The 24,155-nt window shown below is 39.2% G+C and overlaps 1 protein-coding gene across 4 annotated transcripts in view; it reads left to right on the top strand.

Moving 5' to 3' along the window:
* The window catches only part of AFF2 (ALF transcription elongation factor 2), a 437,890-nt gene that overhangs the window by 73,415 nt on the left and 340,320 nt on the right, over positions 1 to 24,155 (top strand). The window lies entirely within an intron of this gene.

The raw sequence follows: 24,155 nt of genomic DNA, 5'->3' as shown, positions 1-24,155 counted from the left end.
TGTGACTGAGGGTTCAGTCTTAGGAAGGTTTGCTGTTTTGTAGATCATGTTTGCTGGTTTGCTGAGGAATGGTTGTTAGTTTGTTTCTTTAAAGAGAAATAGAATATGTGCTAGACACTAATGTTTTTTCCATTTTTCAGATAAACAACCCTTATCCATAACTTTCACCGATAAACTTTTAAAGAAAAATGATGTTGACAATGGCATTCCAGTGTAGTTACGCTAAGTATTCACAAAATGCTGCTGTGATGTGTTTAATGCCATTTGAAACATCAGAGATGTTATACTACGGGGAAACAGAGAACGAAGAAGCAGTATGATTCAGTGGTCTGAGCTCTGGACTTAGGATCAGAAGTCCTTGGTTCTGTTCCTGTCACTCTCTTTTGCTGTGTTTTTGGGCAAGGACTTTTCTGTATTTAAGTTTTCCCAGCTCTAAAATGAGGCTAGTAATACTTACCTTTGATAAGTGGTCTAAAGGAATAGATAACAGCCAAGTATTAATATTATTTTATTGATTCCCCTTATGCTCAGTCTTTAATCATTGGCTTTTGCACCAAAAGATAAAAGGGGGGAGAGATGACTCATTTTGGTATATATTTTAGTTTTGTACTGTAGGTTATATTTTGATCAAAAGGTTACTGAGCCATTAGATTATAGTGCTGTAAGATAAATAATGTCTTGTTTGCTAAAGGTACAGTAAAATACATTACAGGGTAGATCTATTCTACATGTGAATTACTAGCTATCATTTGGTGAAATGTGTCACTTTACAGTGTTGTCTTATTTTGTTAACTGACTATGCTAATAGTATTTTTAGTGGGTATGGAAAGGCAGTAGGGGAATATTATAAATATATGTGAATAATCAGAGGTTTCCAAATATGACACCCATCTTTTCCTCCCTGCGGTACTTTGAAATGCCTTTTGCAAATGCAATTTTTGTCTTTTGCACAGAATTTGCTTAGTTTACATGTACTTCACTGCATAAATACCAACAATGCTTTAATTTATGGATGTTTGGTGTTGGGCTTTGTTTAAATGAGTTTCATCCGAAAGGAAATCAGAGCCTTCTATTCTTGCAGAAATTAATAAACCACATGAGGTGAATCTTCATACAACCCATTTCAAACCTGGAGTTTTCAGGGTATAATTTAGACATTGCATTGGTGGTTTACGACCATATAAAGTGTAGGTGTGTAGGTAGGAGGTTGGATAGATGCACTTGTAAATGGCTTGAAGCAGTAGGGCTGAGTATGATCTCCAGCAGTGTGTATTTCAGCTCACAGTTTCACATCTCTGTCCTAAGGCATTAGATGCCACTAATTCTCCAAAAGCCAAAGATTTGTTTTACAGAAGAAATTCTGATTTGATTAAGATATTGCTTCCAGACTTAATGTTCCTTCAGCAAATCATGCTATGTACACGACTGGGAATAAACTGCATGTTATCTGAGCTTGGGGCGGGGGTGGAGGGGAGAGAGTCTCATGATTTGGAATAATCCCACAGAAGCAGCATTTAGTGTAACGACAGTACACTTAGATTAATTATAGCGCTGCTTATGGGCGCCAACATCATATTGTTACAGGTGTGTCAGCACTTTTTGTTGTTAACCCTGTGTGGCAGCAGTTTATAATTTGGCTGTAGAAATGTGCTCTGGGTTAAATTTAGGTTCTGTGTTGTATACATGGTATCTTGTTTTCCGTTAAGGACTGAATTGTATTTCTATATTTTGAGCAATTAAAATATATAGAGTATCCACTTAAAAAGATTTAGTTTTTCCTGCTCTGTAGCACTTTGGATTGAACAATCCCTCTCTTCCCCGCCCCCCGCCCCCACTAACCTTTAATAATAAAAATAATTACGTAGTGATAACTCAGAAGGCCCTTCATAGTCCTATCTAGCAATAGATGGTCTCAATTCCTTCTGTCTTGTGCAAACACATGCTATAGATGCAAACAGCATTGGATATGCCAACATTAGGGCCTGATCCTTCAGTCAGTGGGGTTTTTGCCTGAGCTGCAGAATCAAGCATTTAATGCCATTGGCAAATGGTTAGACCATGTCATAATCTCTTTGATGTTTTGAAATAAAATAGCCAAGATATTTGATCTTAAAAATTGGATACTGTGAATGTTGAACAACAACTTTTCCTGAGGCATTTTACTATGGTTGTGAATATAGTTTTAAAGTGTAACCAAATATGTACGTGTATGATTAGCTGTAATGGCTCTGAAATATCGGTAAGATCTGAAATCATTGTACTGAACATTTCTTTAAAACCTATTTACACAAAAGATTGCAATAACTCAAACTCAAAGGAGCTATTACAGTTAATCATGTAAACAATACAGTCTGTCTTTTGAAAATAAATATTCAAACTATACTATAGCACAGAAGCTGCAGTAAAATTAAGTAACTTGTCAATCAATCCATAAAAACATTCTTAAGTCCCATTTTAGTATGGGCAAAATAATAAATTCTGAGCAAATAAGGTTGGTTTCTACCAAGGACATTTTATTACATATAAATGTACATATAAAAGAATCTGTGCAGATCAGCTCGATTTTTTCCCTTGACTCTTACACTGTTTTATTCTTTTCTTTTTCAAGATTGCACTGTTAGATTGTATTTTACTTTTTTCTAAGTAGTGTTGGCAAGTGGCTCTTATCAAGAACAAATGATGCCATAAATCAGGGCCAGAATCGATGATACCATGGGGCTGTAAGAGTGAGATGTGGTTATGAGGGCCCAAGTGTTTTACCTGCCTCTGAAGCCAAGAGCTAGGGACTTGAGTATTGTTCCAAACCTTGTATTCTTACTTACTGGACAGTATACAGCTGCTTTGTCTCACACCTGAGTTATCAGTACCAAGCTCCTGTTTTAATTTGATTTTGTCATAATTTATTGGAAACACTAGAAAGCAAGTTTACATTCATGCTCAAGTCACCATTTCTGAGGAAAGTGAAACAATGAAAACAAACAATGCCCTCCTTCCCAACCAATCAATAATAATAATATATAATTATGTAAGATTTCAGAATGATAGGACCAGAAAAGGCCATCTGAGTTATGTAGCAATAGATGGTCTCAGTTCCTTGTCTCAGGCAAATACACACACTAGATGCAAACAGTACTGGATGTGCAAACATCAGGGCCTGATCCTTCAATCAGTGGGATTTTTGCCTGAGCTGCAGGAGTAGGGTGACCAGACAGCAAGTGTGAAAAATCAGGACGGGGGTGGGAGGTAATAGGTGCCTATATAAGACAGAGTCCCGAATATCGGGACTATCCCTATAAAATCGGGACATCTGATCACCCTATGCAGGATCAAGCATTTAATGCCATGACTGGGCATTTTCAGCTGCAGTTGTTTATGTCCTAGTCAATGATAGGTGTTAGTGTAAACAAGGAATGATTTGTGCAGCTGGAGTAAAGCCATATACATTATGCCAAATATAAAACTAGAGGGCTGATGCAAGTGCCTCTTGGACATATCTGTCATTACCCTTTACACTTTTCTTTCCTAATAGAATCCTGAGGAACCAAGCACATATTGCATGCATGGTTTTATTATAGTGCTTTGCCTCGGGCCCTTAACTTCTGTAGCTGGTCATTACCTGACCAGTAATGACCTCTAAACGGGTCATTAATGCTTAAGTAATAAACTGTTTCACAAGGCTATCTAGTATAGAACCTCTTTCATCATTTTTACAGTTACTGTTTTATCAATAAATCAATAGCCAACAACTGGATATTCTTGTTTTGCTACATAATCTTGTAATAGTGGTCATAGCAAATATGCTGCGATTCCATTTCATTGCATTTGGTAAAGCTGGAGATGGTCTCATGCAAGATATCGATGACTTGAAGTTGTATATGGGGTGAGGATGAAGGCATGTTATGTTGAACCAATAAAGAATATCTATTTCTTAGGAGTTTTTTTCTCCTAGAAGGTGTATAGTTTTTTGCTGGGTAACTTTTCCCGTTGGCCACATTAGAAACCCCCAAACTCTTAGTGTACCGTAGCAATTGCTTACGGATGATGTAGCAACCTTCAGAAAAACTTTTCTGAAATTATCATTTAGCTATTAATATAAGCCTTATACTTTTTGTATGTCATACATATGCTGACCATCTCAATAAAGCATGCATTGAAAATATTTACTTCCAGTCACTGTCAGAAACCGTTAGATTCTACGAGTATTTTTTTTATGAAGTATATATTGAATGTACATAGAACACTGCACATTTTAAAGAGAAGAGTACAAATCACTTTATTCTAGTATTCATTTTTGGCACCCCTTTGCCTTTACGTTCAATTCATCACCTTTATATTGTGCACCAGCTGTGAATCCACCCCCTACAGGAGTCTTATACACCATCTAAATCCCATTTAAACCTTATCTTGAGGACTTAAGTGGAGCATAGTCCTTGGGTGGGCCCTCTGCATGGGGTGGCCTTTCCCCCGTCTCTCACAGGGGTCTTGTGAGTTGATATATGTACAGTTCTTTAAACATGTGAAGCTGCATCTGAGTACTAAGTAATTATTTTTAATGACCAGAAAAGAGAACTTAAACAAACAAAGCTAAAATAAACAGCTGTGATGAAAGGGAAGAAAATTGTAAAATTTTCCAGAGGATGAAGAGTTTACTTAATATTTCACAAGAACACTACAAAATATGACAATATAAAAAGGTAGCAGTTATACACATTCTCTCTCACGCTCAACATGAGCTATTCAGAACTCCCTTTTTCCAGCTTATCCTATAAAATAGGTTTCTACACATGGAGTAGCATAGAGCTCTTTCGTCCTGGAGAGACGGAGAGGAAAAATGCATACGAGGTACCATATAGTTCTTTTTGGTGGATCAACAGATATTTGATATTGCAAACCTTGTTAATATCAGCATAGCATTGATTCGTTGCTGAGCATTGAAATAACCCTTCCAGTCATTTGTCTTTTTTGATGTTGGTCTTTGTGAGGTGTCAATCTGGGATGGTCCCCTTTTAATACTAATGTCTGATGTATCCAAGGAGGTATGAACTTTGATGAATATATTTTTGTCAGACACAATTTTTTTTTTCATGGAGTGGAGCGGTCTTTGCAAACTGTGGCTTTTTTGAAACTTTCTGATGACTTGTTAAGACAGACTATTCTTAGTGATTTGTGCCTAACATATTAAATACCTAGTAATTAATACAGAAATTTATTTAGATGGGAAATGCTGAAAATATAGGTTAGTCATGGGAAAATTGAACAGAGGTATTTTAAAGCAATCAGTGGCATTTTAAAGCATGTCTGTCAGTTTGAGGGGGAGCAGCTATTTTGGAAGAAATTTTGACATTCTCATCTCCCTTACCATCTCTCCCACATGTCAGGATTATGTTACATAATCAACTGCCTGGTCTCTCTTTCTTTATTCCACTTCATCATTCCTCAAAGTTGGTCAGAAAGAAGTTTGTGAATTTCAGCCTCAGAAAATTGCATATAAAATGGGAACAGAGTGTTTATGAATGGATGGCAGGGGTATGGGTATTAGCTGATGAAACACTGAATCTTGGGATCATGGCCTATTGTTGACAGGTTTAAGATTGGAGCTGCCATATTGAATGTAACAAACACTTCTAATTATTTGGATAAACAACGTTAGTGACCAAGAAAAATATATGTAAAAATATGAGACAAATGATTCTCAGTTGTTTGGGACAAGAAACAGCTGATGAGTTTAAAAAAAATCTTAACCAAATCTCTCAAGGGTATTGAACTAAATCTGCTCCTATACATCATTATTAGTAGATGCACAAAGATAATTAATAATTTGAAAGATTATCTGTATATATATATATGGGGGGGGAGAGAGAATGATGTGAAAATTATCTGATGACTTAGATTTAAAATAGTGATTGATTTGACCCACCATCTTGTGAAATTTAGCCTGGTATTTTCAGTAATGCTGCTATTCTCACGCTGCAAAAAAATAGCAAATGTAATAGCATGTAATAATGTAAGATTAGTAAACACTTAACGTTTCATGGAATAAAATCTCTGGCTGTCACACAGGCATATTTGCTGATAAGAAGATTGTGGCAACGGGATGACAGCAGTGGTATCTTTAGTTGCACTGATCACCTAATTCAGAGACATTTTGGTGTCACTCCTCTGATTTAGCTTGACACCAGAAATTAATTTGGTGCCCACGCTGCAATTTCATAATATAACAACCCTGTGCTTGGACTTTATTTAGGGCAACTCATTATCTGCAGTAAATAATTGCGGGGCGGGAGAGAGACTTTCCAAGCAAATCTGAAAGTAACTATGGTTATTATAAAAGAAAATTATTTGTGGGCACTGAAAATTGCTGCCATTATGACTTTAAAAAGATGCATTAAAATGGAAATTAGGGTTTTTCCTGCTACTCTGACAGAAGGGAGTAGTAGACCCGAAATAATATATCTTTTTATTGCTGCTGTTGCTGTTGTTTCTGGTTAATGTAGCCTTTTTAGTTTGTTTGGTCTGAAGATTTTCTTCTCTAATTTTTTAAGTCAAATCTCTGCTCGAGGAATCTTTTTCATGGCTCAAGAGCTCTTATGTTTTTATATGACTGAGTGTAAGTGTGTTTGCCTCGTGATTACAACAAGGTAGATACAATATGGAGAAGCCTTAGCAATTCCTGTACAAATGCAGTCCCCGGAGAAGGGCACAATAACAAAGTAAGCAAACATAAGTTATCTAAAGACTAAGAAGTGCAGGCATCAGGGTGGTGACTCACAATGTGGTTGGGAGTCCTGGAGTTTTAGAGAGTAATTTATGGTGACACTGATGAGACAGATTTAATTTAAATACTGTAACTGCTGAAATATTTTGAAGTTAAAAAGTCAACTAGTGGTTAAGTAAATATCCTCTTGACCCCTTTTAACTCTTGTGATGAACCATTGTTTAAAGTATTCACTTTGAAATGCTTGAGACATAAAATGACCCAGGAGAGATGAATTGACCACAGATACTTAATGCGTAGGATTGTGTTGCTTAAATTCAAATGGGAATCCATTTTTTATCCAGCCTATTGTTCTTTAATTTGTTAAATGAGGCTATAAATGGAGAACTGTGCAAGCAACAACAAAGGTTTCATACGGAATGGCAAAAAACATTAGGGGGAAAATTTAGAGAAGAGCAGAGATTCCTTCTTGTTTCTATAGAAACCAATAGTGATCAGGAGGGGAGCGGATTTCTTTCAAGTATACATTTTAGTAAGGCTAGCTCAGCTGCTCAACAAACTGGAGGGCTAGTGTAATAAACCCACCAGTAGCTTGAAATACTGTGTTCATGCCCCTGTGATTCCAGGTGGAATGGGGATAACGTATAGCTGTGAGTTTCTGGTTTGTAGCATGTTGGGTGAAGAGATTTCTGTCTGCACATCCACTGCCCTCTGGGGAGCGTAAGCCTGGAGGGAGGGCTTCCAAGCAACTGAGCATCATTAAGACAGAAAAAGCAGCTGGAGCAGGACATTGCATGAATCATACGGTTTTTTAAAAGTCTCTAAATATGCTAATTACCATTAAACAATAATCTACTTTGGTTTTATCATGACAGAATCATGGCCACTGAAATACTGTGTGTGAAAACAGTTGTAGTCATTTAGCAGTGCTATGGCTTTTGAACCTCTGAATTATTATTTTTTTTCCTAATACACGACATACTGTATAATTGCTTCCATAATGGAATTAGATTCTTAATTATGTTCTGTTTTTAATATCACAGAAGTTTTGCATTAAGGATATGGTTGGGCACATGTTTGAAATCCAAATTCTAAGGCAAATGTTATGTTTCTAAATCATAATCAGTACTCTAGCTTTAAAATAATGTCAGGATTCTTTTCAGTGAAGTTCAGGTCAAATGCAATGTCAAGATTAAAGCAGTTACAATTTGCTTTACAGGTCTACGAAGTTACTGAGGAATATCTAGTAACTGGCAAAGACACCTTTCTTTACATTACATTTACAGGGCCATATATTGGCAAGTGAATGTATTAGCTGATGACGTTCCAAACCCTGGTATGAATGTAGATGGTATTCCTTCTTGTTTGTAAATACATACTTTTCGTAACAAGGGAACATTTACTGCAATCTTGCTCCTCAGTTGTCAGAGCAGAATGAGTCATTTTGAAATATAAACCTCCTCAGATCTCAGAAATATCAAGAAAAACAGAGCATAAGGGGAAAGGATTATAAAATACAAGTAAAAAAGGTTCTTCACATACTCAGTAGCCTATAGGCTGTAAACACTGCAGATTATCATTAATGAAACTCTGCCAAATGCACAGGACTACAGTTTGGTAGCAGCTGTTAAGCAAGTGCTGTTCAAAGCTGGGTAATCCCTTGAACATTCTGTATTGTGACACTGTACTTCTTCCTATAAGTAATCAGATAATTGCCTCATGTTTTCTGTTATACAGGGCTTTTTTATTCAGCTTTTCTCCTCCTTAGTATCAAAAGGCCTTATCCTGCAGTCATTACTTCAGCAAACTCTCACTGAGGTCAACCACTGGGGCTCTGATCTCTCCTACATTGCTGTAAATCTGGAGTTATATCAGTTATGCCTATGGCATTACTCTGGATTTGCTCCAGTGTAACAGAGATCAGAATCCAGCCCTGCGGGAGATTTGCTTGAGTAAGAACTGCAGATGGGGCCTTACCTCTAAAACATGTATTCCTTAAAATTTGTTTTGGGAGTTAATAAAAAATATTAACAATGCTTCCTTACCTAGGACCTGATCCTTCACTATTAAAGTTGACAGGAGCTTTGCTTTGCTCCTATTTTGGGGCTTCCAAGGCCATGATTTGTAAGCAGTTGCGGAAGGAAATTTGGAAATTATGGGAACGATCTCTTTTTTTTTTTCCTGCATCACAACATCCTGCACTCATAACACAGAACTAGCAAGCCACAGGCACAGTTATTGTGAGTTCCTCTGAGTTTTGTGGGCTGTTATGGCTGGACTGAGAGACTAGCTTATTTTGCACTTTTGGAATTTCACATAATCCTAGAACAAAGCGCTGTTAATTTTTCTTTGCGGGCAGGCTGGTAAATGAGGGAATTTAAAGGAGGTTGGGGTAAATGTTCTAAGTTCGAACAGCTGAGTCTAGAACCTCCACCATGCCAACCCTCTGAATTTCATAACACTGAATAGACAGTGTTCTCTTTTAGTTCCTTTAACACGCAGGACTGTGTTGGAATAGCAATATTTACTGACATGTTACATTTCAGTTTACAACTACCACCTCTTGTTCACGGGCACTGATGCCACAATCTGTTGGAACCAACAGGGAACAGATCTTGGGACCAGATCTGGATCCAGAATAACGGATACAGCCTCACTCCAAAAATCAAAGCAGGGGCAGATGTAATTCAGAGAACAGAAAATGTGATTCATCCTTAAACCTGCAGGGTTTCAGATGCAGTTTCTGTCTGAGTACTTCAGATTATATTGCACCACATAGCATAAGCAGAGAGTCGAGAGGTTTTTCTTATTTTTCTTCTTTTCCCATAGGCAGAAGCATAATGGATATTTTCTAGCCATCACATCTCTCCCTACATATAGGAAGAAATTGCTTTTTTTTTTTTTTTTAATTGCAGTATTTTGTTTTCAGTAGAGACTGGCTATTTCTGTTCTACGTGGAAGTAATATTATTAAATGCCAGTCAGCAGGCATAAGTAGAGAGACAGTCCAAAACCAAAAAGAAGAAAGACTTACTTAGGAAAATGGGGGGGCGGGGGGAGGAAATCAGTGAATCAGCAGACTTCTTCAGGCAAGGTTTTAGGATGTGGATTATATAGCAAAACTATTTCCTTGTTTTAGTGAAAGGCAGTATTCATTAAAGAGAGGAATTCAGGAGCATTTCTAAGGGAAAAGATCTTGCAGCAAAACTGCAAATTGGGCGGTGCTGTGAATAAAGCTGCTAACTCACTGATCCTCCCAGCACAGTAATACCAATTAAAAAGGCATCCTTACCCGACAGAAAGTACAAGTGTACTGATCTCAGTAGCTGAAAGGAAGTCATGTATGAAGCAATATTATCATCCCAAAGTGTTCCTAAAAGCTTTAGAGGAAGGTTTGCTAAGTTCCTTTATTGTAAGAAACCTCAATATATTCAAAGTCCCCACCATCATAGCTATCACCGGATATGTCTGAATGTTCAGAGTTTGATACCCAAAGTAGTCCTGCCCAAAAATCTGAAATTCTATGAATTTGCTAATATTAAGAGGTAAGTGCCATGATTTTAAAAAAAAGACACAGTAGTAAAATGGGCGATTATCTATTATACACTCTACTTGATTAAACCTGTCAGTTTTATCGTTTGGGGTTCTTGGAGCAATCTGGGTTTGAGCCAAAAGATTTTAATGAAAAAGCAACTAGAAAGATGATGGAAACGGCCTGGCTACTCTTGTGTGTCATGGATATATTATGTTGCATCTGTGCTGTCCTTTCCTTTGTAACCATCCAGGAAAAAGAAAAATAACAGTTGCATCGTGTTTGTTTTAATTTTAGGTTTCTTTGATACAACAGAAGACTCTGCATATGAATTGCATAAGGGAAGCTTGTTCTCTTAAATGTTCATTTGAAAGGCTTCCAACAGTGGAATTCTTCACACCTGCCATTCTCCTGGTAGTTGCCCGTTCTGTTTGGTCTTAAGGGTGTTATCTTTCTTTGGAATGCACAATGGGGTCTGCCAAACTCTGGTTTTCTCAGAAGCACTGTAAGGCAAAAGAGCATGTGATTAACTCTTGTTTTATAGAGATTTTGGTTTTGCCATTAGCATACTGTAGGGTAGAGATGACGGAGGAAAATGTAGTGTTGTGTACAGAACAATAGCTCATGCAATAGCCATGGAGATTAGAATCCGTGTTCCTAGTATAAGTAGTGTTGAGCAAGACACCAAGGTTGTCCTGTGCACTTGTCAAAAAAATTTTAAAAATGCCATGGGATCTTTAACTTCCACCTGGAGGGTCATCTCTGAGGAATTAAGTATTCAGGGGAAGGGTCCCCGGAGTCATTGTTTGCTGTTGTGTATTTAAACAACACGCTGATATATGTTAAAATGAACAGCCCAGTTGCTTCTACGTGAACTGTATTGATACTGTGCACTCTGTATTTCATATATAGATACAAATGGAAGTTGAGGAACACAAGATAACAAATAAGATGGGAGGGAAACAGGGGGAAAAGTCGCTTCTCAAGTCATCCCACATCTTCCATAAACGGTTTAGTAGTCTGCGCAGAAACCAGAAAAAAGCCAAGCTGGACAGACTTGGCCGCTTTGTTTCTTGCCCCTCTTTACCAGACCTCACTTGTGCATAAAAAATCCTATTGAGATGTGCAAACCGCAGCTGACCTGCTATCCAGGCCAACTAGGAGTTTGAGTCTATTCTTGTATTTTGAAAGAAAACAAAACCTAATTAATTTCTCAGATTTCCATTATGGCAGAACTCAAGGATCCCTTTATCTTTTTGGTTTTAAGATAACCTAAGACTCACAAGTGCTACTACAGTCCAGTCAATTTGTGTGTAATCCTTACTATGTGTGTTGAAGGAAAGGAAAGGACACAAATTCTGACAATAAATTCACCTCTTGAAGCTGAATAGGAGAAAAAGAGAGAGTCATAATGGTTATTGACCCTCCATAGAGTCTATAACAATTGTCCCCAAACTTTTGAGGGTGGCACCTCCTTTACCCCTTTCTGTGCCCCCTTGCCCCACCAGGGCCAGGAGCGGGGCCTTGGCTGGGGGAGGGACTAAGGCGGGGAATGGAGCCACTCCAATGCTGGGGACTGGGCCAGGCATGGGGCCAGGAGCTGGGGACCGGGCTGAGGGAAGGACTGGAGCAGATCTGGGGACAGGGAGGGGCTGGGTGGGTGCTCCCGCCCTGCCACCGCGGGGGGGCTGACCTGGGCCCCCTGGACGTTCTTCTGCACTCTCCTAGGGGGTGTGTCCCACGGCTTGGGGACCTCTGTTCTATAAGCTTAGGTTTTTAGTTGAAAGATCGTTCAGATAGGATGTACAAGATGATTTGGCGACCTTAATTGGAGTGTTACTAAAATCAGTTTGCTGGAAACTGGGGTAATTATGGGAGGGGGGGTATGGCTTTGAAATGAAAACAGAAAGGACCTACATTAAAATTAAAATACTGTTATTTGAGGGTATAATTCTTTTTTTAAATCAATTGACAAAATAAATCCTGAGAGAGAGGGCAATACATTCTTACTATTTCCCCTCCCTCTTTTTCCAGTGTTTAATTTAGTAAAGCAGAGTCATAAACATTACTAAACAGTCAAAAAATTAAATGTTGTATAATTTATGGTGGTTACAGGATACATGAGAGTACAATTTAATTAGCAAATTGCATGTTTATTTTATTTGTTTAGCATATCATTTAGATTGGATAAATGCATTTTGACTGGCTGTGGCACCTTGGTATCGTTGTTGAGTATAATTTTTAATCACATTGTTGTGGAATTTTATTGCAACATTATACAGTTGATATAACAGTGTGGAATTAAATATGTTCTGTTCACACCTTGCTCTTGAGGAAATTACTTCGCTCTCTGTATTTGGATGGAGCACTTTGTATGGCAAGTGAGAACTTGGGAGTCATAAAGATTCTGGGTGCTGCAGCTGCAAACTGAATAATGATGATGATGATGGTTGTGCCTTCACTGAAATGTTTGAAAATGCGGAAGAGCATCTTGGAAACTAGGAGTCTGAAATGATTATTGCTGCTTATTATAGCAGTGTCAAGATGCTCGCGTAAGGTGGGGATCCATTATGCCAGGCACTATATGTACACAAAGTGAGAGAGAGTCCTTGTTGCAATGGTCTTACCATCTAAATAGACAAGACAAACAAAAGGTGAGTGGACAAATAGAGACACAGAGAGGGGAAGTAACCTGCCCAAGCAGGTCAATAGTAGAGCCAGAAAGAAAATCCATGTCTCTTGATTCTCAGTCCAGTGTCCTTCTTTTTTTCCCACTATAATGTATCCATTACAGAATCCACAGCAGCTTTGCATAAATAAGTGTCTATGATAGTAGCTGGAAAGGAACACCATCACCTTACAAATTATACTTCTCTCTGCACATTTTTAAATAGCATTGTTACAGTAAGCCTAGCTCTTACTTGTAGCTGTAAAAGAGGTTACAGAAAAGAAGTCTTTCTCTCCTTTTTAGTTTGCTCACCTTGTGTATGTGATTGCACTTTGTATATAGTTGGTCAAGGGTTGAGCCAAAGGGCGTAGGCTCTGGCTGGGGTCGTCAGTTTTTCCTGTGGTTTGTGTGTGTCTTTCATACACCAACAGGAGAGTGAAAAGATACATTGAAAATAGGGAAATGGTTATCAAAACAAAAACTGATAGATGGACTTATGGATAGGTGTGATTTTGTGAAACTACTTTTAACTCTTTCTCAGTTGAATAAGTTTCAGTTTGACTGTGTCCATTTAAGTTATAGTATTTAGTTTAGTGACATTATTAGATGTGTGTACATGAATATATCATTATATATAAATACTAGATATGGGCCTGAATTGGGACGCAGGCCCAACCCTCCCCTCCCCCCACCATCTCCAGAATTTGGAGAAATTCTGATTCATCTCCAAAATCAGATTTAAACCTTATGCCTTTTGCTCATCTCTAATACCGTAAGCACCCCCTGATGGAAAAGTCATATAGAATTTAATAGAGATGAAACCAGTGGGGTTTTAGAAGAAAAATTAGAGTTCTACATGAAAATACCCTCTAAGCCTGTAGAAATTAATAGAGAATGACATCCTTTCTGTGGGCTTTTAAAGAATCCAATCACATTTAATAGAGATTTAGTATCTACAGTAGAGAGAGAATTCTGTACTGTAGTTTGGTTTTAAAAATTCTGCAGAAAGGTGGTGGTTGTTCTCTATTGCATTCTGCAGGCCTTTTCCATGGGGATTGTTTGAGTATTACATTATGCCAGCTTTGACATCTCAAGCGACTCGGTATTCTGAAGATTGATGCTGGACCAGATTATGCTTTCAGTCACTCAGGTGTAAATCTGGGGTCATGCTATTTGTTTTGCTGCAGATTTATACTGGTGCAACTGAAAGGGGAATCTGGCTCACTAGCTTTTCTTCTCTATAATTGCTCCCGGAATGCACCTTTGCTGCTCTATTAAATGATTGGCACTGATGGTTTAGCTATGTCAGAAAGTCAGCGGTGGTGTGCATTACTTGAACATAGACATTCCTTACTTAGAATGTATTTTGCTCATGTTATCTACAAAGCGTGCTGCCTGCATTGATTATGGTTATGATACCATACAGAGATCAACAGAGATGGCAAACAGATGCTTAGTCACAGCTTATATGAGAAATTTGATTTAATGAAAGTTTCACCATTTGAAACTACATCCTTTCGAATAACACTGGAGTCTAATCCCTGCTGCATGCAAGCTAGTTGACTGTGCTTAAAACAGGATTATATGGGGATGATAAACAGAGACTATAATTAAAGCATGTTTTGAAGATAGTTGAAATATAAAAAGCGAGGGGGAAAGATTTTTGTTTTTACTTACGTACCAAAGTGTTTAAATAATATTTATGGACTTTCCTCGTGTAAATATCATGGTGCTGTAAAGAAACATCTGTGGAATTTAGAGCAATGCAGTCCTTAAACTATCTGTATCCTTCCATAAAGGCAGGCTGTGTTTCCCAGCATTCCTTATGGAATGAATGGAGAATGGCATGGACCTCTTGAATAATTAATATGGTTTTCAGAGCAGTAGTCATGGAAACCCAAGCGGTGTCACATACATGGATTTCAGAAATTAGGCACATTTTGAAGCACACATTTTAGCCAAAAAAGGATGGTTTAGCCCTAAAGATCAGAAACATTTGCTTAGTCAGTCTCTTGTTGTCACTGAGCTATTATGATGCGCACACACACACACAAATATATATATATATAATCTGATTAATAACAGATTTAGATCAAATTCAGGTGGCTACACATTAAAGTGCTAGCTATGCTGGCCACCCTAAGTCATTTCTAGATGTCTTATTCTTTTCTAGTGCTGTTCCAGACCTCTGAAGATATTAGGATGTAGGATTTTAAACCAATTGCTATTCACTTAAAGGACCAAAGCTTTGCCACCGCATTGCTAGGCCCATTCTGTTAAGCCAGTTGTGTGGCTTTTTGATCTGTCGCAAAAATTGTCTCTCCAGGATCAATATCGTCATTACCTTGGGTGTGTATCTGGAAGAAGTCAACCAGGCGGCAGTGAAAAGCTATCATCCAGTCTTCAGTAATATGGTACGTGTAAAGAATAAAAAATACATGGAAGTTATTTATAGACCATAAACCCCCTGGTTTCATCAACCATTTTATACTATTATTTGTCCAAGTCTACACAGTCTCTACCGAGTTCACAGCACACTCTAAAGTCTCTGTTCTTTGCTTCTTGGCTGATTGAATGGCGAAATGAATTAGAAATACAATTAGCAATTTATGGACATCAAAAGGCCACTTGGCCTAGTGAGCTTGTCCCTTTTTACCATTTTCTCATCCTGTACTCCAGTCTGCACTCCCCTAATAAAAATATCAGTCTGTTTCATAAACTCATTGAGGCTTTGTGGCGATAATGCTACTTGGCAGCGTATTATGGTATGTTCATTACTCTTTGAGTGAAATGGTTATCCTTACATTCTGTAGGCTGGGTTCTCCGATTCCATGCACACTTGTGGCTCTCATTGAAGTCAATGGGAGTTTCATGGCTGTAATTGACAACAGATATTGGCCCATTATTTCCAAATTTGAGATTATATCCACTCGTTTTTTTTTAAATCACATTGTATAATATCTATAATGCTCTGAAAATGAAATGAAATACTTCCTATTCAGTCACTTCAAAGTTATCTCTTCTCTAGCAAGAATAAATTCAACCACTTCGGCCAGTCTTGATAACAAATTTTCTTAAAAACCTTGAACCGTGGGTGCCTTATGTTGCACCCAGTCTGCGCTAAAACTATCTAATGTAAGAGGTGATTAAAACTGAGGACAGGATTCGTCTTGTGAGTGCTTATTACAGAAAGAATCTTGCTGCTTATGATTTGTATTCCATCCCTCTGTGGATGCATCTCTGTGTCCTTGGTGCTTTTTCTTTTACTGCAGCTCTACACAGAATGGATAGCTTCAAAGATTTTTCTCCTCTAAACCCTAAATATACTTCTTGATCCCTCAGTGCACGGTATGACTGTTCCATTTAATATGTGCTCTCTTCTGATTTGCTACTTTCCAACTCCCCTGTCCAGTTGTCTATCTGTGGACCTTAAACCACACTTTCCATTTAGTGGCCTAATTGCCTATCTGAATGCAATGCCTCTGGCTCTGAATTGTTTTGCATTCATTATTTTCTATGGGCCAAATTCTCTGGTTTGGCTGAGCTGCACTCCTGACGAGATTAAAGGAGGGAAAAGAAAGCCAGCGTAATTTTGTGTCCCCTCCCCAGTCCTCACCCAGTTGAACAATGGGCTAGTGACCTGTCTCAGAGAGGTCTTAGAGAGGCATGAAAACTGGTCTAAATAAAATATCTGATTGGAGATGATCACAGAGTTGAGAGGGCCAGCACAACAGCTGGATGGCTATCAAAAACGTATCTGAATTATCAGAGGACTTTCAGGTCTCTCTCAGCCCCTGAGACTACCCCTTCCTGACATGGTCGTGGCTCTGCCTAACTGTTTTGTTTGCTTGGAGGAGTCCACAGGAGGCTGGTTAAATGTGCTAAATGCCTCTTGGCAATGCTGGAGCTATGTAGAGAAGCTGAAGCGATGGACCAAGCATGTGGTCCAGTATTGTTAATTATGTGTGCAAGACAACTCACTATCAGAAGAAACCAGACATCCGTCCAGCAATAATGACCACACAGGGGGGAAAAATAAGAGCTGCTACCCTGAGCCACATTCGGTTCTTTCTGTTGGCTCTCACTTCTCCTCAACTGGGAGTCGACTGTTTCAGCCACATCTTCCCTCTTCCCAAGTTGCATTCATCTCTTTCAGTCTCTGATTCTACCCTCCCTCCCTTTTCTTTCCATCAGACCAGGAAGGAGCTTTGCATGCTGCATGCAGCTGCTATGTTGCAAGAAGCTGCAGATTGTACATTCAAACTGAAACACGTGCCCATTTACATGAATTCCACTCCTGGACTGCACCGCACTTTAGTGACAATTATTCGTGTATAACAAAAGTGGAATCTACTTTTAACTAATACTGTTATATTTAACCTGTATGTGTTGCTCTATGGGGAAAACAGTGGCAAAGGCTTCTTTGAAATGTGCTTGCAGCCTTTTTTGGGCAACACGTGCATTTGGCTTTATCAGTTTAGCATTTTGGGGCACAGTGATAGGAAAGAATATTTACCCTCTGCCCCCACTCTAGTAAAATAAAAGCTATTGCTTATTCTTTGAGCCTAATTATCACTAAGGCGACTGTACACCACCCTGGCAGTGTAAAAGGGTCTCAAAGAGAATATAACTGTAATTTACGCTCACTTTACAGTTTCTTTACACTGCCAAATGGTGCAAAGTAACCTTAGAGTAAATGAGAGTTCAGATTTTTATCTATAGAATCAGAAGTGCAGACACAGCACTTTACAATACGTTTAAATGTTTCCTTATTCTCTGTCTGCAGAACAGGAGCATTGGATTGCCCGGAATGAAAGCAACTCTCAAATAATGGGTGTATAATATTTGCAAATAAACCTTTAAGTGTAGGTCACCATTTCATTTTATGCTCATGCACGTATTTTGGACCATGCATAAAATTATTATCTTTGTCCAAATAGTTGATGCTAAGGCACATAAGCAACTGCTTAATTACTGCAAATGGATATTTTAATACGGTACTTAAAGATTGCTTTTTGGTTGTTGGTTATTATAGTTCACCCTCTTATGCTAGCACATGTAATAATCATTGGGTATGTAATGCTTTAATTTTGCTCTTGAGGGAATTCTGCACCAAAAAATTAAAAATTCTGCACACAATATTAAAATTCCGCATATTTTATTTGTCAAAGTAACACAATATAATCATGGCAGTTTCAATTATTTTGGTAATTTATTTCAAAATACCTGTCAGTAAGTATGTCTGTAACAATACAGACAAGAACAGAGATTCAGGGTATGTTTTTTCACAAATAGATTCCTTACTAGGCATATTAATGCAGAACTTTGAGTGATAATTCAGTTAAACTACAATACAGAAACATATTTCCTGCATCCCTCAGAAGCAGGGCAAAGGCTTCGGGGAGTCCGTGGTAATGGAGGAGCTGAGGGAGAGGGAAATAATTGCTGGGAAGGAGCCTGGGTGTAAACCTGGAGGATTGTTGGGTGTGTGGGTGAGAAGTATGGAACAGTTTTGGGTTTTTTGGATGGGGAAGGGATTGTTAGGGAGTTGGGGAACCTTCCCCACGCAGACCCTGGCTGATTCCTAGCCTCTCCCATTCAGTCAGCCACATCTGCCCCTGTCTCCATGTGTCCTTGCACTCCCACTGCCCCCTGTTCCAATGTGGCCCTCCACCCTCATTCAGTCAAGCATAGCTGCCCTGGTCCCCATGGGTCCCTGTACCCCCAATCCCATTTGCCCCTGGCTCAATGTTGTCACCCCACTAGCTTCTGTGCCCCACCCCAGTCTGTCCCCCCACTAGCCCTTCTGAACCCCAGCCTGTGTGACCCCCAAGCAGTCTTGTGTACCCCACTGTCTCTGTCCCCTCCATGTTCTGTGCCTCCTCACCTGCGTCCGCTGGCAGGGTGCTGTGAGGAAAGCAGTCTCTGCCCCCTCCCTCTCCACATCTGGCTGCTCCAGCCTGTGAGCTAGCTGCCCTCTCTTCTGGTGCCACATCAGTCCATGGTGGGTGAAAGGTGTAATTGCAGCATGACCCCTCTCTCAGCTTCTCTTCCACTCCCCATCAGAATCAATTATTCTGTGTGGTGAAAAAATATGCGGGGGATGTTAATTCTGCTCTTGCACAATGGCACAGAATTCCCCCAGGAGTAAATTTAATATAGTAAAACCATATAAAGACATTTTTGTCATTGCTTCCCAATTGTCCGCTCCTGGCTTGATTACACAAAGTTGCTTGACAAGCTCTAGGGCTTCGCTTGCTTCTCATAGGACTATCCTATGTTGAAGTTTTCAGTCTCTAGTTGCTGATGCTACTCTCCTACTTACATGTCTCAAGTAAGAGGTAATCCACAATCTCATTGCTACTTGCCGCCTGAATGTAAATCAGGTTCTCCCCTCTGGCGCCCTCTCTGACAAAGGAGAATTACTTCCAGATAGTGTTCTAACACTGCCCATCAAGTTGGATGGCAATGCGGAGCACTCAGCATCATTCTGATTGGCATATTCCCAAGGCTATACCAACTGCTATGTTCTACAGTGCAATCTGCATTTTGTCGAGGACCTCTGTTAGCTGACACCTTTGTGTTCATAACCACTGTGTTCTCCCTTACTTATACCAGTTGTTGACGGACATCCATCAAAAAAGACTGGGCAAAAAAGTCGTAAAGTACCAACAAGAAGCACAAGGCAGTAGGGCAGTGTATAACACTGCTAAGGAAGTGACAGGAAATTATACCTACAGGCTGTAAAATACATGGTAATCCTGGCATGGTTCATTGGAAGGATGCGTATGTGGGGTAGTTAATAACTTGAAAGGATCCCTGTAGCAATCAGAGGGAGCATGATCACAACCTGTTGTTCATGGGGAAAGTTAACAGAGAAAGGGGTTATCATGATTAGGCTAGGGGGAAGAGAATGATCAGGAAGCATGATTCCCAGAGGAATTGATGGGTTAGGGTGACCAGATGTCCCGATTTTATAGGGATAGTCCCAATATTCAGGGCTTTGTTTTATATAGGCACCTATTACCCCCAGCCCCCATCCTGATTTTTCACACTTGCTATCTAGTCACACTATGATGGGTGGATGAACGAATTCAGCAGGATTTTAAAGTACATCCACTGAGTTTACAGCAGCAGTCTTACCAAATCTTTGGTTTGTTAGATATTCCAGCCTTACAATTTGCCACTTTGCACCAAAAGTTCAAGCAAAAGGGACAATATTTGTGTTAGGGCTGGTTATTGACCTCTGAAGCCTTGATTCTGATAAAGCTCACACCAACCTTATGGACTTGGACAGTAATTCTTTACAGAATTCAGCATGTCAGTCTTTCTCTAGAATCCCAGTCTCCTCTTAGATGTAACCAAAAAAATCTAGTAGAAGATTGAGTAGTACATACAGAATTTCACAGAAGAACAAGTGTATTTTAAGTGACTGCAGAAATATCAAAACAACACATTTCTTACTGGCTTAACAGAAGAAAAACTTGTTTGTTTGGGTATCTTGTTGTTCATAGTTTGTTTTCATCATCTGTCCAGGATTGTTAAAAAGGGTTGATATGAAGCTAGATTAAAGTAGTTCAAGGCACAGGTGATCTATCTTTTAATATATTGTTAGTAGAAAAGCCTGTCGGAATACCGCAATGCACTTTAGATCTTTGTTCCATCAGCTCACAGTGGAGATCAGGTGAACCATTGTACCTTGTAGAGCAAAAGAAACTGAAACCATGGATCTTTGCCATGAATCTACATGGCACGTAGCCAGTTAAGAGCTGAAATAGGTTGGTATTAGCAGCAGGGAAGTCTGAAAATGCTCTAATCATACCTATCCCAGCAGGGCTCTTAGTGCAATGACGAGACAATCATCTTAACAGACTCTGAGAACTTTCTTCTTTAAACACAGACACATAGGAGGAAAAAAGGAGAGAGGAGAAGAGAGAGAGAGAAAGGAAATCAACTCTGCCTATGTGCCTTCTTTAATTTGCTGTCAGTGATGCCACTGATGTTAATTCTGGCAGGGTTAATTATGAGAAATTAAAAAGCCTCTCAGAACAGACTGTACCCTTCGTACTCCAATAAAGAGGCAACTCTGGCGTGAGAAAATTTCTTCATTAATATACATCCCCAAAGGGCTACTGCATTCAGCTTTCTGAATATGAATCATAAACTCCCAGGGACCCTGCAGGAAACAGGGGAGATAGGATTCAGAGGAGATTGACTGTGCTACTTTTACTGCTTCGGGAAAATGACACTCAGGCTGGCAGGAAATCACCATGCTGGTGACATTTGGAAAGAAGAATTTGTTAATTTGCATGTTGGTATGTTACAAGCTTTGAAATATGGGTTTAAGTACATTATGTACAGACTCTGCTGTGTCAGTGTTCTGTGTGTCACTCTGTAATACGTGCAGCTGTTAACATGTAGTTTAGCATAAGCATTGTAATTGTTTACCATTTAGTATTTTGCAAAAATGGCTCTAGGGCATGCATTTATTTCTCAGGAAAATTTCACCGGCTTCTCACAAACTAGACAGTACACATCTTCAACCTAATGCATTATACTAAACAGAAAACCTGTTATACCAGACCCATTGCAGAAAGTAAACTGAGAAAAATACCACATACAAATAATACAGCTGTAAGAAATAAACTGGGGAAAAAAGTGTCCCAACATAATAAGCCTTGATTTATATTACTGTAATTTGGCAAATCCACATTACCAAGCAAATCTAAGTGCACACAGAGCCAGAGAAATCAGTGAAATACCACAGCAATATTAACTTTCTGCAGAACTAAAGCCCTTTTGTGCGCTTAAGTCCAGTCACAGTGTAACTCTCAATGTTGACAGTGTGTTCCAGAGGGCTGGTACAATTCTGAAACCTCTTCCCAGGAAAGATATTACAGTCTGCAAGTCATTACCACAAAAGTTTAACAAAGTTAATGTACATCACGCAAGCCTATAAGGAGGACAGAGAATAGGTTATATAAGAATATATTTTTTCCCCTATAATGTGCAGTGTGGCACCTTTCATCCGAGAACATCTGTGTTCCATGACAATTCCAGGGAAACGTGTCATAAGTGACCACTCAAAGAAGTGACCAAACTCAGTTGATTCTGGAGATGGAACTCTAATAAAGGCGGAACAGAATGATATTCATGACATTTAATGTAATTTGGGGTGATCTCTTGAGATAAGTTTTCTAAATAGATTGTTCCTTTGTGCAGGCTTCTGTATTATTATTTATAGTCATTTTATAGATACGTCAACAGAGCCATAGAGAAATTAGGTGATCTGCTTGGGGCCATAGTCACTGTATGGCGTAGTCAACTATACCATAATCACCATGTAGTATAGTGTCACAACACCACTCTTGGTGATGAATAATAATCAGGAGTCCTGATTCCTCGTCTCTTGTTCTAAATCTTAGAACCACACACCCTACTTCCAGAGCTATACATCAGATACCACCCCTAAGAAAATCAACTGGGTAGACATAGTGAAAATATTTTGTTTGTCACTAAGAAACTACTTTAACATTTCAAATAATAGAGCCACCTTTGCTTCCTCTCATTTGTCTGTCTCCGATTTCGCATTAGAAGTGTGCCCCCAAATCCCTGCTGTCACCAGCTGTGCGTCCATTGGCACAAACTCACTTATCAATGTTAATGGTGAACTTTGGTGCTCATTGAATCATGGTAATCCTCCCGTAACAAATGTAACGTTTCAGCAAAATTGCTAATTACTTTTTGACTGGGATTTTCATAATGCCCTGTTGGTATTGGAATGAATATCGTGGCATAAGCAGAAATAACATGTGCGTGTAAATCTATCGACTGAACCAGTAGTAGCAAGAAATAAATGATGGAGGAGGGAGAAGGTCATTTTTCTAATTAGCGCAATACGTCAACATGCTAGCAGGCTGAATTGGAAGAAAGTTGTTAGAATCAGAAATTTGATGGAAAGTTTAAGTTCATCTACAAGTCTTCTCATCCCTATTCTTCGTCGGTTACCGTAACTCTTCAAAACCACTGGTTCGGCATCACCTGGATCTGCTGTTCTTGAGGGGCTCCAGTCCAGTCAGCTGGGGTGCCAGGAAATGTTTTGGGTTTCTCCTACTAGTCAAAGAGGCAACAGCTTTTGAATATTCATTTTATGTATATATCCTTAATCAAAAATTTTTACACAAAAGAGTGTACCAGCAGACCAGGCTAAGATCTTGGCTATGCAAGCCTGTGTCCATCACTTCCCACTCAGCCATGAGAAGTCTATCTTGTAATGCAGTTTCAGATGCCCCTAAACCTAAATGGGAGGTGGGCAACCTCAAGGGAGGACATAGCACTATACAAAGGGCCTGTGAGAGACATATAGTGCAGATGGAACATGGAGTTATAGTCAGATAAACCTTATGTACCGGAACCAATGTATAGACTACCAGTGTTTGGGAGCTACTGCCTTAGAACCCTTCTAAAACATCCTTGGAGTTCCAGTAATCCTCCTGATGCAGCAGCATATCATTTAAGTGAAGAGCACAAAAACTCTGTTTTCAATTGGATTTTTCATCTGAAATGCAGCTCACTCACAACTTGTTACTGTCTGAAGAGAATGCGAATGCTGCCACATTTCCTCATTAGTGTTGCATAAGACAGACTCCTGTGTCACAGCTGATGGAGCCTTTATGAGCCTTTTAGCCAAATGACTGATGTTTCCCTCGTTATGTCAGATCTGAGGGCACTGCTGGCATCTTTCTTTATTCGCTGTCTAACACCATCAATCGAGCAGCTGCCATGCACCCATGATCAGGCTGATTATTAAAATGTGCTCAGGAAGCTGCCGACACCAATTTTCTTTCATCAGAAGAGACCAATATACATGGGCTCAAGCCGACAGTTATGTACAAGGAATATTTAGTGCAAGAACCAGCAGGTAAGATGACTGAGGCTACTTCCGTGCTATCTGGCGTGGGTCCATTGAGATTAACGTTAAGATTTTGCAGAAAGAATGGTGATTTTTTTTAAAAAACAACCCCAAACCACTGTTCTCCATACATCAGGAAACTTTTTTTTTTGTTTAAAACATACATCACCTTTTTGCACTCATGGCCCCCTCCAATAGTCCCGTTCATGGGTGACCGCAATCACTGAAGATCTCATTAAAATTGAGCCCTGCTGAAGTTGGCTGTTGGCTGGTTAGTCAACTCTAAGATTCTTCATGTTAGTTTTTCTCTTCTGCCTCTTTACACACCA

Source organism: Natator depressus, chromosome 9 (genome assembly GCF_965152275.1).
Source record: "Natator depressus isolate rNatDep1 chromosome 9, rNatDep2.hap1, whole genome shotgun sequence".
Taxonomy (NCBI): Eukaryota; Metazoa; Chordata; order Testudines; family Cheloniidae; genus Natator; species Natator depressus.
Note: the sequence above shows the minus strand (reverse complement) of the source record. Positions and strands in the feature narration are given on the sequence as shown.